Source organism: Cetorhinus maximus, chromosome 6 (assembly GCF_964194155.1).
Source record: "Cetorhinus maximus chromosome 6, sCetMax3.hap1.1, whole genome shotgun sequence".
Classification (NCBI taxonomy): Eukaryota; Metazoa; Chordata; class Chondrichthyes; order Lamniformes; family Cetorhinidae; genus Cetorhinus; species Cetorhinus maximus.
Window position 1 is genome coordinate 106,456,309 of NC_135884.1, and position 15,735 is coordinate 106,472,043.

The window sequence follows — 15,735 nt, forward strand, 5'->3', positions numbered from 1 at the left end:
AGCTTGCTGACCACAATTTGGCTACTTTGTTTCCTTTGTTACAACAGTAACTGAAGTACAATAAAGTACTTCAGAAGAACTTTATTGCTTTCTTCTTTCTTCTATAACCAGTCCGAGCATGTTATTTTTTATTGGAGTTGACTCAAATCTATTTGCATGGTAATGCAACCCAAGGATGTAACAGTACTCTCCTGTGATCTGAACTAGATATTTGTGTCTCATTCACACATTCTTCAATCTCTCCGAAGTTGGCTGTGTTAACATTTCTCGAGGTGAAGCCTGCAGCAAATCACTAAACTGCTTTATTTCACCTCGAGTCAACAAAGGGGGGAACAATTATAGCTAAATTTGCTTAGTTGAGCTGGTATAATTTATCTTTGTTTAATGATACAAAATAAAGAACAGGCCACGCTTCCCAACATTAGTAGAGAATAACCCCTTTGCATTCTGGCTTTTAGTCACTCCCTACGGTTTGACACAGACACAGACACACACACACAGACACACACACACACACACACACAGTCCAAGATCCTAACTTGGCTATGATTCCTGCTGTGTTCAAATAGAGTTGTCGCAACAGCAATGATTGTGAATGATCACTCAAATGTTAAGCTATCTTTCATTGTTTACAGCACACTGATTCAGACATCCCATCGGAATTCTCATTTACATTTCCCAGACCTGCTGTCCTGTGACAATGAGAACCAATGATAAATATATACTCAGCACAGAGTTCCAGTCAAGTACAGGGGATTTATTTCTTTTATTATGTAGTGTGTAAATTTTGACTGCTTGAGTTGGCGTGGTGCTGCCCCTTGGCAATTGGGCTTTGTTTTAAATTATGGAATCTAACCTATCACTCCTAAGTGATTGTCTTGTGGAAAGAACAAGTAAGCTGGCTGATTACAGATTTTCCAACTGACAGCCATTGGATTTTTGGTAACGCTAGACCTCCCTGGGCTGTGTACGGGCAGGACACTGTGTATGAGTCAACCACGTCAAAGACAGTTGTGACTGACTGATATGGCTGCTTCAAGCTTCATTCTCTTGTGCCTAATGCACCAGGCATTTTGGGGATATCGATCAGCCTCACAAATGGTCTGTCCTCTTTTGCTGGATCCAGGCAGAAGGGCTTGCAGCTCCTGACTTTTCTTAGGAACACTGAAATTTACAGCAATTTGGCTTTAAATCTACAGCTTTGTTTCGCAATGCTCAACTGACTCCCAATTGTGATTTATAGCTGACTGGAGGGTTGGTGCTGCCCGTTTCTCATTACAGAAGCGAGAATGGCTACAGTTTTGCACACAAACTGAAAACAGCAATTCCTGTGTAAATCAGCAGGACGAAACTCTTCTAGAAACTTTTAGCAATGCACAGCATACCCATAAATCATGTACCAACTGAAATTTCTAGGCGTTTATGAAATATTGCAATATAAACCACCAGCTACTGATAGAAGCATCTTTTTCTTTTGTTGTTGTCGTATGTCATGTGCTACATGGTGTGATATATGCAAAATATGCTACTTTTGTAACATTTTAAAAAATGAAATTATGGTTCAAACCACATGTTACAAAGCACCTTAACTCAAATGATAGAATTCTACATCACAGAAAGAGGACATGCATGTTTCCCTTCTCCTTTTTGGTTTGGAGGGTTGAAACTGAAAGGAAAAATTGGGTAAAGTGGCCCTGCAAAAAGGTAATTCATGTAGTTTGGTGCTTTCTCAGCTCTAGATGCAGCCTCCTTCACTTATTTTTGTCGATAATTGGCCCAGAGGTGCTTTGTTAGTATTTACAATGAGCTAGGCTTCCCATGATTAGAGAGAAATATCTTGCTGCATGTAGTTTGAATTGTACAGAGTTGAACATTGCCTGTTCTCCAGGCAACAAGCCAAGTATACATGACAAGTTCTGAGGGGAGGTGGTAGGATTAGTCATACTTCTTGGTTCCAGGACATTTGCTTAAAAGGGCTGCAGTTAAGAGCACAAGGAAGATGTATCTAGTAATATGTCTCATCTCATTCAGTAAGGAACAGAACTTTTAACTTTGGTAGGGTGAATAGGAAGAAAAATTGAAGTGGGTTTATACAACATTTAGGCTTGGGCTGATAAGTGACAAGAAACATTCACTACACGATTTGCTACACGACTGTCAGGTAATAACTGTCTGCAAAATAGAGTGTCCCACCAAGTCCCATTGACATTCAACAGCTTTTACCATCACTGAATCCCCTACCATCAACATCTTGGGAGTCACCACTGACCAGAAACTTAACTGGACCAGCAATGTAGAGACAGGGCAAAGGCTGGGAATTCTGCAACAAACGATTCACCTCCTGACTCCCTAAAGTCCTTTCACCATTTTCTAGGTACAAGTTAAGAGTTGCTGGAATACTCTCCACTTACCTGGATAAGTGCAATTCCAACAACACTCAAGAAACTTGATGTCATATAAGTCAAAGCAGCGCACTTGCTTAGTACCCCATCCACCACCATATATATATCTGCTCCCTTCACCACCGCTGCACTATGACTGCAGTGTGTAACGTCTACAAGATTCACTGCAGCAACTCTCCAAGGCTACTTCAATGGCACCTTCCAAAACTGCAAACTCTGCTACCCAGAAGAACAAGCACAGCAGGCACATGGGAATACCATCACCTGCAAGTTCCCCTCCAAGTCACACGCCACCCCGACTTGAAAGTAAATCCTTCATCGTTGCCGGGCCAAAATTCTGGAATTCCCTACCTAACAGCATTTGGACTGTACCTTCACCACACAGACTACAGAGGTTCAAGAATGAGTTTCTCCACCTCCTTCTCAAGGGCAATGATGGATGGACAATAAATGCCAGCCTAGCGATGCCCATGTCCCATGAATGAATAAGAAAAACATCACTTGTTATTAAAACCATTTTAACAAAATTTAATAACAAAAGAATAAACACAAACTGATTCTTCAGCCTGTCAGTGGAATTATTTACCTACCTAAAAGTGTCAAAATAGAGGGGGCAGATGGAGACTACCTAGCCTCTCTAACCTCAATTTTTAAAAAAAGTAACTCTTGCAAGTAACTACAGTTTCAATGATCCTGGGCAAAAATCTTCATTTGCACCTTGGAGAATACTGTTTGGATTATGGAATCTGCCCAAGGCATTTGGCTCAGATTGTCCATGTTTTTGTTTATTTAGTTGGTGCTCTTGCTCCAAGTCTCTGCGATAGTGGAATTTTCCATTCTGCAAAACTTTTTTCAGCCACGATCTGCTACTAGACTTGCTTAACCCCACCTCCTCCGTTGGATGCCAAGGACTGCCTGGGATCATGCCCGCTTCCTTCTGGTAAGTGCCCCGGTTTCTCAATTAGTAGGTGGTGGTAGTGGAGGTTTCTCCCCAAAGTCTTTAAAAACACAGAACACTAATAGAAACCAAGCAACAGGCAGAAGAAATGAACCACCAACTAACCTGTAAGTAATTGATCTCTTTAAATAACACTGATGAGGTGGGGGGTTGGGGGGGTGGGGGGGGTGGGGGGAGGGGGTTGGGGGGGTGGGTTTGGTGGGGCAGCGGCGTTAGTGTTGGGGTTAGGGGGGTATCATTCCTGATGCTGAACAGATGTTCAGCTGTACATGGTGAAGAGAAAGCATTAGCTCGAGTGTTGAGCTCCAAAATGGCAGTGTTGTTGTCAAATCAACGTTGCATACTGTTTGACATCATGATTTGCATGCTCTGCACAATTCCAGTGGCCTTTTACTGAGTAAACTCCCTCACCAATTTAGCATCCCGTGGAACTCGCCCCAAAAATGTGCACATGCCACAGATGCCATTTTGGAGCTCTAACAGTACTTGTGCACATAAATGGAGGCAAATTATTCTAATTTCACACCCTTGTGGTCTAAATGCTAGGTGGTTGAGCCTTGGTTATCTCATATACCTTGTATTTGTTGTGAACTTCTTTATTGTTTTTGTTTTTATTATAAATCCCTGAGAGAAATTTCCCATTCTTATTTGGAATAGAAATTTATTTTATTGCTAATGTCATCCCATTTGATTTACATTAAGTCATTGGGTCAAAGTGCTTGCATTTTAAAGGGAGTTTTCTTTCTTCTACAGTTCATCCAATGAAAGCTTAATGTCTGAATTATAATCATGCCTTTTTGGTGGATGTCAGGAAGCATTGGGACATGGATTGGGCATAACGGGATTTCATGTTTATCGAGTAACTAATAACTCCTCACCACACAAATGCCTTACATCCTCAGTCAGCGTTCTTATCTATATACTCTGTGTATGTGTTTAGCCAGAACATGCATGATCAAATTAATCCTTGACTTTATTTTAGTGAGCATTCCTGGAATAACAAAAAGTCCTAAGGCAACATCCTCAACAATGATTATTTTCTTTAATAACAAGAAAGCTAAATTCTTTCCCACATTTACAATTATAATCTTGTCAGTTCTCCTTAAATGTTGACACATGTTCTCCAGTAGTGCAAATTGAGTTGTAAATTCTTCCCATCAAAGGTCACAAGCTGTTCTTATTGGAACGGAATTGAGACGCTATCCCCTGTGGGGACGGAAGGAAATTCATAGCGTAAGTGACTTCAGACTGCTCTGCTACTTCATGCAGCACTTAGAAGGCACTGTTGACAGTAGACTATGGGTAGTTTTCTTGCATGTCATCTCTTTCCAGGGAAATAGCATGATATTGCCAGCAAAAGAGGAAGAATTCACTTCATATTGTGTACAACATACTTCCGGCATGGCCTGAGCACATACACATTGCATGTTGCATTGGACCTCTTAGTACCTGTCTTTCAGAGGTGCACAACTGAATTTCTGGACCAAAACCTTAATCATCATGACAGAAACCTGCTATGATAAAAAGCTACTTTATTGAAGGTCTGACTGTTTATATTTTTTTTTCCTTAGAATTGTTGGCCTTTACAGATGTGTGCATGATTCCTCTGCATCACATTAGGAATAATCTTATAATTTCCTTTTGCATTTTTAAACCTCTGTTGCAGTTTAAATGTCTAAACTCTGTTTGTGTATGTGTGTCAAACTGAGAGAAAGAGAGTAAAGATAAAAGGGGAGTAGAAAGGGGGATAGAGAAAGAATTAAAACAGAAGACATGAAAAGTAATGGTTGCTGGAAGACAGAGCCACAAATTTCAGTTTGCTATTTGTCATGGGATGTAACAAAGGATAACGAGTGAAGACGGCCATTCAACCATCCAAAACACCCTCTCATAGAAATCTAGGGTGCCTGTCACAACATCAAATTGCATTTTAAATAACATTAGAGATTTTACTTCCAATGCCATACCCTGAAGACCAAAGAGGTATTAATTACTGTTTGCATGAAGTAAAGGTAGGTGCCGTCAGTTTTTTCCTTTTTATCAGTTTTCCCCATGATCCCTCGCCCATCAACTGTCTTTCTCACTCTTCACAGTTAAATATGGCTCAGTGTTGACAAATTAAATGATCGCCTGCCTTTGGTCTGCCTTTATGGATAGATTGAAAGCAAGATGGTTGATGGTCAAAAAAAAACAGACCAGTTGGAGTGATGAATACTTAGTCCACAAGAGACGAATTGCTTCAAATCAGTCTCACATGCCCAACAACCGTATTGCTGGAGGCAAACATGTCTCCTGTTTTTTTATGTAATCAGTCTTTTGTAAAGTACTGATTTTCTCCTTTTGATCACTGCACTCTTTTCTCTCTTTGATCAGATAAGGTAGAATATACTGTTCTTTAATACTGAATAATGGATAGCACAGAATACTTACAATATAGACATCTAATCAAGACTTTCAGATAGCATCATTTGCTATCAACTGAACCCCAATATTGGATTACAGTCTCAAAGCCATTTCCTGGTATCTGTTAATGTTTATAATGTATGCTGTTTTGATTTTACATGTTTGTGCATGTGCTCGAGTAGGGACTAATTCTGTTTCTCATCAGGTTTTCTAGAGACTTTTTCTGTAAGTGTGCTTCAGATCTTTCTTACATGATGGCATCCACACACAGATGACTGATGATTATCAAATCATTGCTGCAGGTTTATCAAAAAAATAACTGTAGTTCATTGCCAGAAATTGTTTTGCAGTGCATTTTAAACAGAATGGCACCGGAATTGAAACACAGAATTGTTACAGCGCAGAAGAAGACCATTTGTCCCATCATGTCAGCACCGGTCCTCCGAATGAGCAATTCACTGAGTACCATTCTACTGCCTTCTACCCCTACCCTGCACATCCTTCCTTTTTAGATAACTGTTTAATTCTCTTCTGAATGCTTCAGTTGAACCTGCCTCCACCACACCCTCAGGCAGTGCATTCCAGACCTTAACCATGTGCTGCGTGAAAAAAAATTTCCTCATGTACCTTTTTGCTTCTTTTGCAATTACTTTAAACTGTGCCCTCTCATTCTCGATCCTTTCATAAGTGGGAACAGTTTCTCCCCAACTACATTGTCCAGACCCCTTGTGATTTTGAATACTTCTATCAAATCTCCTCTCAGCCTTCTTTGCTCCAAGGAAACAGTACTGACTTCTCCAATCTAGCTTCATAACTGAAGTTCCTCATCCCTGGAACCATTCTCATGAATCTTTTATGCACTCTTTCCAATACCATTACATCCTTCCTAAAGTGCAGCACCCAGAACTAGATACAATACTCCAGCTAAGGCCGCACTAGTGTCCTATACAAGTTCAACATAACCTCCTTGCTCTTGTACTCTATGCCCCAATTAATAAAACCTAGGATACCTCATTACCAGCACTCTCAGCCTGACCTGCCACCTTCAATGACTTATGTAGATATACACCCAGGTCCCTCTGCTCCTGCACCACCTTTAGAATTGTATCCTTTATTTTGTATTGTCTCTTCATTTTCTTCCTACCAAAATGAATCACTTCACATTTCTCAGCATTGAACATCATCTGCCACCTGTCGTCCATTCCACCAACTTGTCCATGTCCTTTTGAAATTCTACAATATCCTGCTCACAGTTCACAATGCTTCCAAGTTTCGTATCATCCACAAACTTTGAAATTGTGCCCTGTACACCAAGGTCTAGGTCATTAAAACATGTCAGGAAAAGTAAGGGTCTCAACATTTACCCCTAGGGAACTCCACTACAAACCTTTCTCCAGTCTGAAAAACATACATTAACCACAACTTGCTGTTTCCTGTCAGTCAGACAATTCCGTATCCATGTTGCTACTGTCCCTTTTATCCTGTGAGCTATAACTTTACTCACAAGTCTGTTGTGTGGCACTGTATCAAATGCCTTTTGGAAGTCCGTAAGCACCACAATAACAGTGTTGCCCTCATCAGCCCTCTCTGTTACCTCTTCAAAAACTTCAGCAAGTTAGTTAAACATGATTTTTCCTTAAGAAATCCATGCTGGCTTTCTTTAATTCACCTGCATGTGACTAATAATTTTGTCCCAAAGTATTATTTTTATGGTCAGAATTTTAAATCTGCCCGCCTGATCCGATCGGTTGTAAAATAGCATGAGAAGACGTTGGGCAAGCGTCCCAATGTCATCCTGTAAGCGCGCAACCTTCAGGTCACACCCACCATCAATTAAAAGGCCATTAAAAACCCAGTTGATCCTGATTTTATGTTGCCTGTGCGATTTTGCGCTCATCGCACAGGTAAAACGGGCAGGCGGGCAGCCCACTTTTGCAAAACCTCACCCAAGGGCGGGATAAAATGGGTCAGCAGCATTGCCAGTGTGAGTAGCGAGGAGTTTTGGAGATAGTTTGTGCTGGTTGCTTATTTGAACTTGACAGCTTCACCTCTGTTCTGAGCTTCAGTCTTAGCATTTCAAGACTCATTGGTGTCTCCAAGGCCCCCAGCAGATTTTGACCGTGTGGACCCTTCCAGGTATCAGACAGCCTTCTGTTACCCTGGTAATGGGGATTGTGCTCTCCACTGGTGGCACTTCCTTTGAGGAAGAGAGAGGCAGAAGGTAGAGGAGGCCAGGTGTCCCAATGCAGCTTCCAGAGGAGCAACCTGCGGGAGGAGAGGTGCAGGCACAAGGGACACAAGGCCAGCAGCTAGTCCAAGGCAGAAGGGGCCACAGAAGACACCACTATCCTGTTGCCAGGGTTTACAGGCCGTCATCTGGTGTTAGGAGTGGCTCTTTGGGGTCCTGTGAATGAGTGCATGCTGGTGAATCTAAGGGAGAACAACGATATGTCATTAGTTTAAGTCATCACACTGTCACTGTGCGTGCCAGGCATCCTGGGGAGATAATGGGGATCTGCATCATGATGCTGCTGTCTTTCAAGAAGCAATGGGGACTCCAGTTTTGAGGTTCCCATCAGTGAAGAGACTACACAAGAATGCTTACACCATCTGAAACTCTCACCTCTGTGCACTGCACTCTTACCTTCGTCTGACACCCAGCCTCTCCAAGACCTGCTGAACAAGGTGCGTGGCGCCTCTCCAGTTCCAAGGCGCCCTGCTCTAATCTTGTAAGGATTAGGAGGTTTTGGGGGGCCTCCGCTTGTCTGTGACCCCGCAATGTTGTTAAGGCTTGTCTTCTCCTGAAAGGACAGAGGAGCATTGAGTAGTCCACTCTCTAACTGCAGCACCACTGCAGCCTGGCCCACCTGAGGAGCACCTAGCAGGGCACATCCAAGTTATGGCCCTCGAGCCGCAAGGCACTCAGTCCAAGGAGCCAGGGCTCACCCCCTTGGCCAGCATCATTGACAGTTGGCACTTAGACTCTAACACCTGTGAGCTCTACAGGGGGATGGTCAGCCCTTAACATTCACCACACTGATCCATAGCAACACAGTATCTCACCTTCCCGAGTGCAGCAGGTCGTTGAACCTTCTGTGGCACTGCACCCATGTGCGCCGCGCAATGTCACGGCTGCAGACCTTGGCTGCCACTTCCTCCTAAGCTTTTTTTTTCAGGTGCGGTAGCCTCCTCCTTCCATCTCTGCAGACGAGGGTGTCCCTCCTTGCAGCCAGCTCCTCCTGGAGGACCACGAGGCACTCATACGAAAACTGGGGGACTGAGTGCCCACCTGACCTGCCCTCCCGCCTGGCGGCTCCAGCTGCAGTTGATGCCATAGCTTCGGTCTTCAGCACGCAGAAGATATGTTCTTCCCCAGCAGCCTTCAAGGAGCTGCCTGTGCCATTTTTAAACCGCCCGCTGGGTTGCCATTGGACCCAGTGCCCAACAGGCCCCCGCCCCGCCTGGCCCTTCCTGACCATTAGGAAGACGTGTTTCATGATGGCGGGCCTTAATTGGCCAGCCAGCGTGAAATCGCAGTTGGTGGCTGATCGGGGGCGGGGGCCTGTTTCCCAACTGGTCCTAGGCCCACCAAGGGTAAAATTCAGGCCTATAAGTTTCCTCGCTATCGAAGTTAAACTGACTAGCCTGTAGTTGCTGGGCTTATCTTTACACCTTTTCTGAACAAGGGTACCAACCCTGAGTCTAAGAAAGACTGAAAACTTATGGCTGGTGCCTCCACAATTTCCACTGTCACTTCCACGGATGTATCTCATCCGGTCCTGGTGCCTTATCCACTTTAAGTACAGACATCCTATCCAATTCCTCCTCCTTATCAATTTTAAACCTTTCTAGTGTCTGAATTACTTCCTCTTTCCCCATGGCCTGCATGCCGTCTTCTTCCTTGGTAAAGGCAGATGTCAAGTATTCATTTAATACCTCATCCATGCCCTCTGCCTCCATGCGTGAATCCCCTTTTTGGCCCCTAATCAGCCGTACTTCTCTTTTTGCCACCCTTTTACTATTTATATGCCTTTGGAAGACTTTGGGATTCCCTTTTACATTGCCAGTCTTTCTCCATACTCCTTTTTTGCTTCTCTTATTTACTTTTTCACCTCTCCTCTGAACCATCTATACTCAGCCTGGTATTGTGGTATTGAAATTGTGGTTTACAAGGGAATAACATATTGTAGAGACTCAAATGACAAAACCCTGAGAAACAAATCTCAAGCAGGTTATGAATATTATATGAAACTTGAGATAGAATTAGAAAATTTTTTAGCACAGAAGGGGGGCATATGGCCTATCATGTCTGTGCCAGCTGAGAAAGAGCTCTACTGCTTTATTCCACTTTCTAACTCTTGGTCCATAGACCTCTAGCTAAAATTCTCCATCCCTCACAACAACTTTCAAAATTTCCTCTGTACCCTCTCTAGTGCCACCACACCCTTTCTGTAATATGGTGGCCAGAACACTTCTCAGGATCTTAACATTTATTATGCGTTCCCTTGCCTTGTTTGCCCTCCCCAAATGTATTACCTCACATTTCTCTGGATTGAATTCCATTTGCCACTTTTTTGTGACCAGCTTATTGATATCTTCCTTCAAACTACAATTGTCTTCCTCGAATCACACAACCAATCTTTGTATCAACTGTAAATTTCTTAATCACATGTCCTACATTTAAGTCTAGATCATTGATGTATATCACAAAAAGCTAGAAGTCTAGCACGCAGCCCTAGAAACCTTCCAGTCACAAAAACATCCATTGACCATAACCCTTCGCTCCTGCATTGAGTCAATTTTAGATCCAGTTTGCCACTTGTCCTTGGATCCCATGGGCTCTTACTTTTCTGACCAAAGTGCTATGTGGGACCTTGCCATATGCCCTGCTAAAACCCATGTAGTCTATTATATTTTGAGCTACTCCTTGTTACTCCTCAAAAAATTAAATCAAGGTCAGACATTACCTTCCCTTAACAAATCCATGCTGACTGTCCTTGATTAATCCATACTTTTCTAAACGATGATTAATACTGTTCCTAAGGTTTTTTTTCAATACTTTTCCCACCATCGAGGCTAGGCTAACTAGCTTATAATTATTCAGTGTATGCCTTTCCTCCCTTTTTAAACAGTGATACAACATTGGTAGTTCTCCAGTCCTCCAGCACCGCACCTGTAGCCAGAGGATTGGAAAATGATGGTCAGAGCCTCAGCTATTGCCTCCCTTCCTTCTCATGGGAGTGGGATGATAAACCATGATCTTATTGAGGGGCCAAATGGCTTAATTCATGGGGCGAATGCACGCAAAAGAGCGCAGAAATCTCCCTGAGGTACGGAGCTGCCTCAGGGAAATTAAGTTCAGTTCAAAAGACGTTTAAACAGTGTCACATGAGCTGGGACATATGAATTTTAATAAAATTTTTATTTAATTTATAAATCCTTCATGAAACTTCATCCCCCCCGTGGATGAGGTTTCATGAGAAATGTATAGGCTGCCTGGGCTCTTTGCCTGCCCACCAACGTTAAGGTTGGACGGGCAGCCCTGACAATCACTTTAGTTAGGTAATTAATGGTCTTAACAAGCTTTTGACAGTTCGGCGGGTGCGCAGCTGACTCCGGTGCATGCCGCAGAACTGAAGATCGGAATGACGCGCGGTGACGTCAGAATGTACGCCCGATGTCACCGCTGATCATTTTATGTGTCAGTGTGCTGGGCCGTCCCTGCACGCTGAACAGAAGATTATAGCCCATATGTTCATATGTGTGGGATACATTTCATCCTGGCCTGGCAATTTATCCACTTTCAGGGATTCTAAACCACTAATATTTTCTCTCTTACCATGTTTCTATCATCCAATAATTCACACTTCTCCTCCTTAACTGCAATAGCTGTTGTGAAGACAGACATAAAATATTTATGAAGAACCATGCCCACGTCTTTCAGCTCCACACACAAATTAACTTCTTGGTTTCTAATCAGCCCTGCTGTTTTGTTAGTTATATCCTTTTTCTCTTTATGCATTTATGTAACATCTTTGGATTTTCCTTGATTTTATGAGCCAATGGTATTTTTCTTGTCAATAGTTCTTCATTACATCTCTTTGCTTTCCTAATTTCCTTTTTAATTTTGCCCTTGTACTTCCTATGCTCCTCTAGGATCTCTGCAGTATTGTGCTCTCGGTATCTGATATAAACTTTCTCATTTTGCTTTATCCTACTCTGTATGCTCTTTGACATCCAAGGTATCTAGATTTGGGAGTCCCATTCTTTTACTTTCCGGGAATATATTTGCTCTGAATCCTCACTATCTCCGCCTTGAATGTCGCCCACCACTCTAACACATTTACCTTCAAGCAGCTTTTTCCAGTCCACTTCTTCCAAATCACATCTCTGCTTAGTAAAAATTGACCTTTCCACAATTCAAAACTATAAACTTTTATTCTTGATCTATCTTTGTCCTTTTCTATAACTACGTTGAACCTAACTGAATTATGACTACTATCAACAAAGTGCTCTCCCACTAATACCCTTTCCATCTGCCTCGCTTTATTTCCTAAAACTAAACCCAGTATTGGTGTGTTTCACTTGCAAGTGTTAAGCTCTGTGTTTATTAAATACTAACAGATCCTTCATGGTTAGTCAGAGTTTCTACTTTTGGAACAAGGGATGCTATGAAAGAGGAATGTACAAGATGTACATTTTCATTGAAACAATTTGGAACGTAGTTTGCAAGCATACCACTGAGATGGAAAGTGTTTTTTTCATTTTCGATTGGCTCCTGGAAATGACCCAATATTGTTTTCCTAACCTATTGCAGAAAGAAAAATTAATAAATATATTCCCTTCTCATGCCATTGTTACATAATTGCATCTCTGAATGTCTAATGGAGGACATGAAATTTCCAACTTTTATTAACCTTCCACGCAAGTAGTCTGAGCAGTGATTCTGTTGTTACTTTTCAGTTATTGTTTTGATTACGTATGCTGGTTGCTCCATCCTAGATTTTCCGATATTGGTACAGATTACAGTGGAATGGGTCGTAACAGTATTCAAACAAACAGAAAGGGGAAGTGTGCTGTCTGCACCCAGTTTTCCAAGATTATCTCATTTGCTTCCGGTATAAATTTGGATTTGTGGATCAGTGGACTTTGTCAAGGCTGAAGAGAGAGAGGGCTAAAAAATTACCGTCAAAAACAAAAGAAAACGAAATACAAGGTGCAGGCAATATCCTCCAAATAAGTGTTGGTGTAGCCTATCACCTAACGTCCTCTCTTGTGTCGGCTGAAGTGTAAGTGGTATTGCATGAGTTGTTGCTTGTACTGGGACACAGATCTATGCCTGCAATTTCTTTGCTGCTAACTTTGATTGTGCGCCTTAGGGGAAGGGTGGGGATGTTTTAGTGTAGGACTAGGAGTGCCATTAAAGATGTACTTTATTAGAGCAAAGGAAGGAGCTTTTTTATCCAACTAATTGGGAAATGACCCTAGCGGCAGAGCAAGAGAAAAATGCAATGTGACAAAGTGTGCTTGTAGCAGCGGGCATACTTAAAACATTATAATTGATGCCTTTGACTCCTGTGGTACTGGCAAATGGTTTTTGGACTATATAAATGGTGGGGTCATTATACTGTTAGAAACTGATAGGCAAGTGCCAATCAGACTGTGACATGCTAAGAACTGCAGGGACAGGTGTACCTGGCATGTCAATTGAGCTAACAGGATGACCTATGTCAGAAACATATGTGCCTGGATTTTTGGTCTTCAGCCTATATCATGTGGGCCTGCACTGATAGGCAGCTCACTATGTTATGATAACATTTAGTAAATCCAACAGGTCAGCCACAAACACCAGGGCTGCAGCAATGAGTTAAGGGAGAAGGCTGAGCTGTTTGGCTAGGCCAGCATTTGTTACATAGGCATATTGCAGGACACACTGGCACGGTGTTCTCTTTCTTTCAAGAAAAGGTGGCGCCTAACATCTGGCAGAAGGAAGGAACTGTATAAGACAAACATGTCTGCATGAAGGGGCCTGTGCGGGTCATCATGGGAAGATGCATCATTGAGGCCATGGCTACTGGTGGGACTGAAGGAATCAATGATGAGGGTGTCTGTATACCTAATCCTCTTTCTCCTCTCATCCCACTTCTCTCTCATTCTCACAATCTCTTCTGAATCGTAAACTGCAGACGGTATAAGCACACATTTCTCTCCCCTTACCATAACCCAACCCTGTGCCTTTTCATTTCAGGTGCCAAGAACTGGAACCTTCGTAGTCAGTGGAGAAAGAAGAAGACCAAGGGAAGATGAAAAGACATTGTCCCTTAAACTTACACTCACAGATACTAACTCAGAGATTGACACTGCTTATTTTAGAGATTAGGATAGAGGAGGGATCTGCACAGCATGGTGAGACACTGGACATAAGTGTGTGGGAGCCAGGACAAGGGACAGGATATTGCAGGTGCCAGCTTGCCAGAGGGCAAGATGTTGCTTATATTTCTAGTGACAGTCTGTAAGAAGCCAAACACATGCACATTAAGAGTCATGGTCACCTTGACTGATACAGACATTCTCTTTTGCTCTATTTTGAGGTTGCAGTTATGGCTGGAGCAATTGCATGATCATGATCCCTCCTGTGAACTGCAGACATTTGAACCATTGGTCCTTGTTGAAGTTGAAGTAAAAGAATTACTCCTTAAAGGCCCTTGACAGATGTGGCCTCCTACTGACAACCCTTCTCCTGCTCCTCCTCTCTCCTTTTCCAACATCATGTCCTACACTGCGAGGCCTCTTTTCATTCACCAGATCTGTTCAGTTCCCATGTGAAGCCCTATCAGGCCACTCCATGTCTGGAAACAGCTTGCTTCAGTACAACATTTAAAATAAAAAAAATACTTCCACACCAGCCAGTCCATTCTCTGTAGATTATTGAAACTTTAGCCAAATATAGGAAAACTCCACAAACATGTACAATTGCACCAGCAGCCAGTGGAAATAATCAGCATCTAACCTGTCACTAGTTCATGATTCTTTGAAATAACACTGGTGGTGGGGTCTGGGGGGGATGGGGGTTCTTCATTTCATTTAAATATGTTCACCTGTGTGAAGTAGGCTGGAGCGTCGATTTTGAAACGTCAGCACTGGCGTCAAATCAGTATTGTACACTTGTTGATGCCAAATCTGCCTGCTCTGCATGTTGCTGATGGTTGTTAAGTGCTCTTGTGCACCTTCATCAAGATGGCGTCCAGCTCACTTCCCGTCAGTAGCGTCCACACATATCTCAAACCCCATTTTGAAACATTAACATAGCTCCTAAAAAAAAAGACAGGTACCACAGAAACCAATTTCTCCACAGACAGTCTAAACCAAGCTCTTGAGAGAAGTTGAGGCCTTCAAACCATAAGAAAAGATGCAAAATGCAGTCTTATTAGTAAGTTCATGTTACAGTGGGAAAAAAATTTCTTATGTTTTTATTATATTTGCCCATTTATTTTAAACTCTTAAGCAATAAAGTAAGGGGAACATGTCAGACAAAAATAAACCCACAATAAATATTTTGAGTAAGTTGATTGGTTCACTTGCTTCAGCTTCTGCTTTCTAGAACATTGGCATATGAATTAATTACAATTAATATATTTGAATTACAATTTATAACTTTCCATTTGAGCTAGTCAGGTGTTGTGGAAATGTGCCTCAAAAAGGCACAATTTGATGCCAGAAAGTTGGCACTAGACATATAGACAGGTGAACAAATAGATAACATTGAAGTTTATTCTATTTGTAGTAAGCTATTTTCCAGGTAGTAAATGTTATGACAGACAGTAATTTGAAATGTTCTTCTAGTACCGCAACTTAATTGAAATGCATGTTTTGACATCTTAATGTCTAAAGCAATTTAACAGTTTATGGTATCACAAATTATAGTAATTATATAAAATCTTTAAAATATTTTTAAATAAATGTCACACAAAA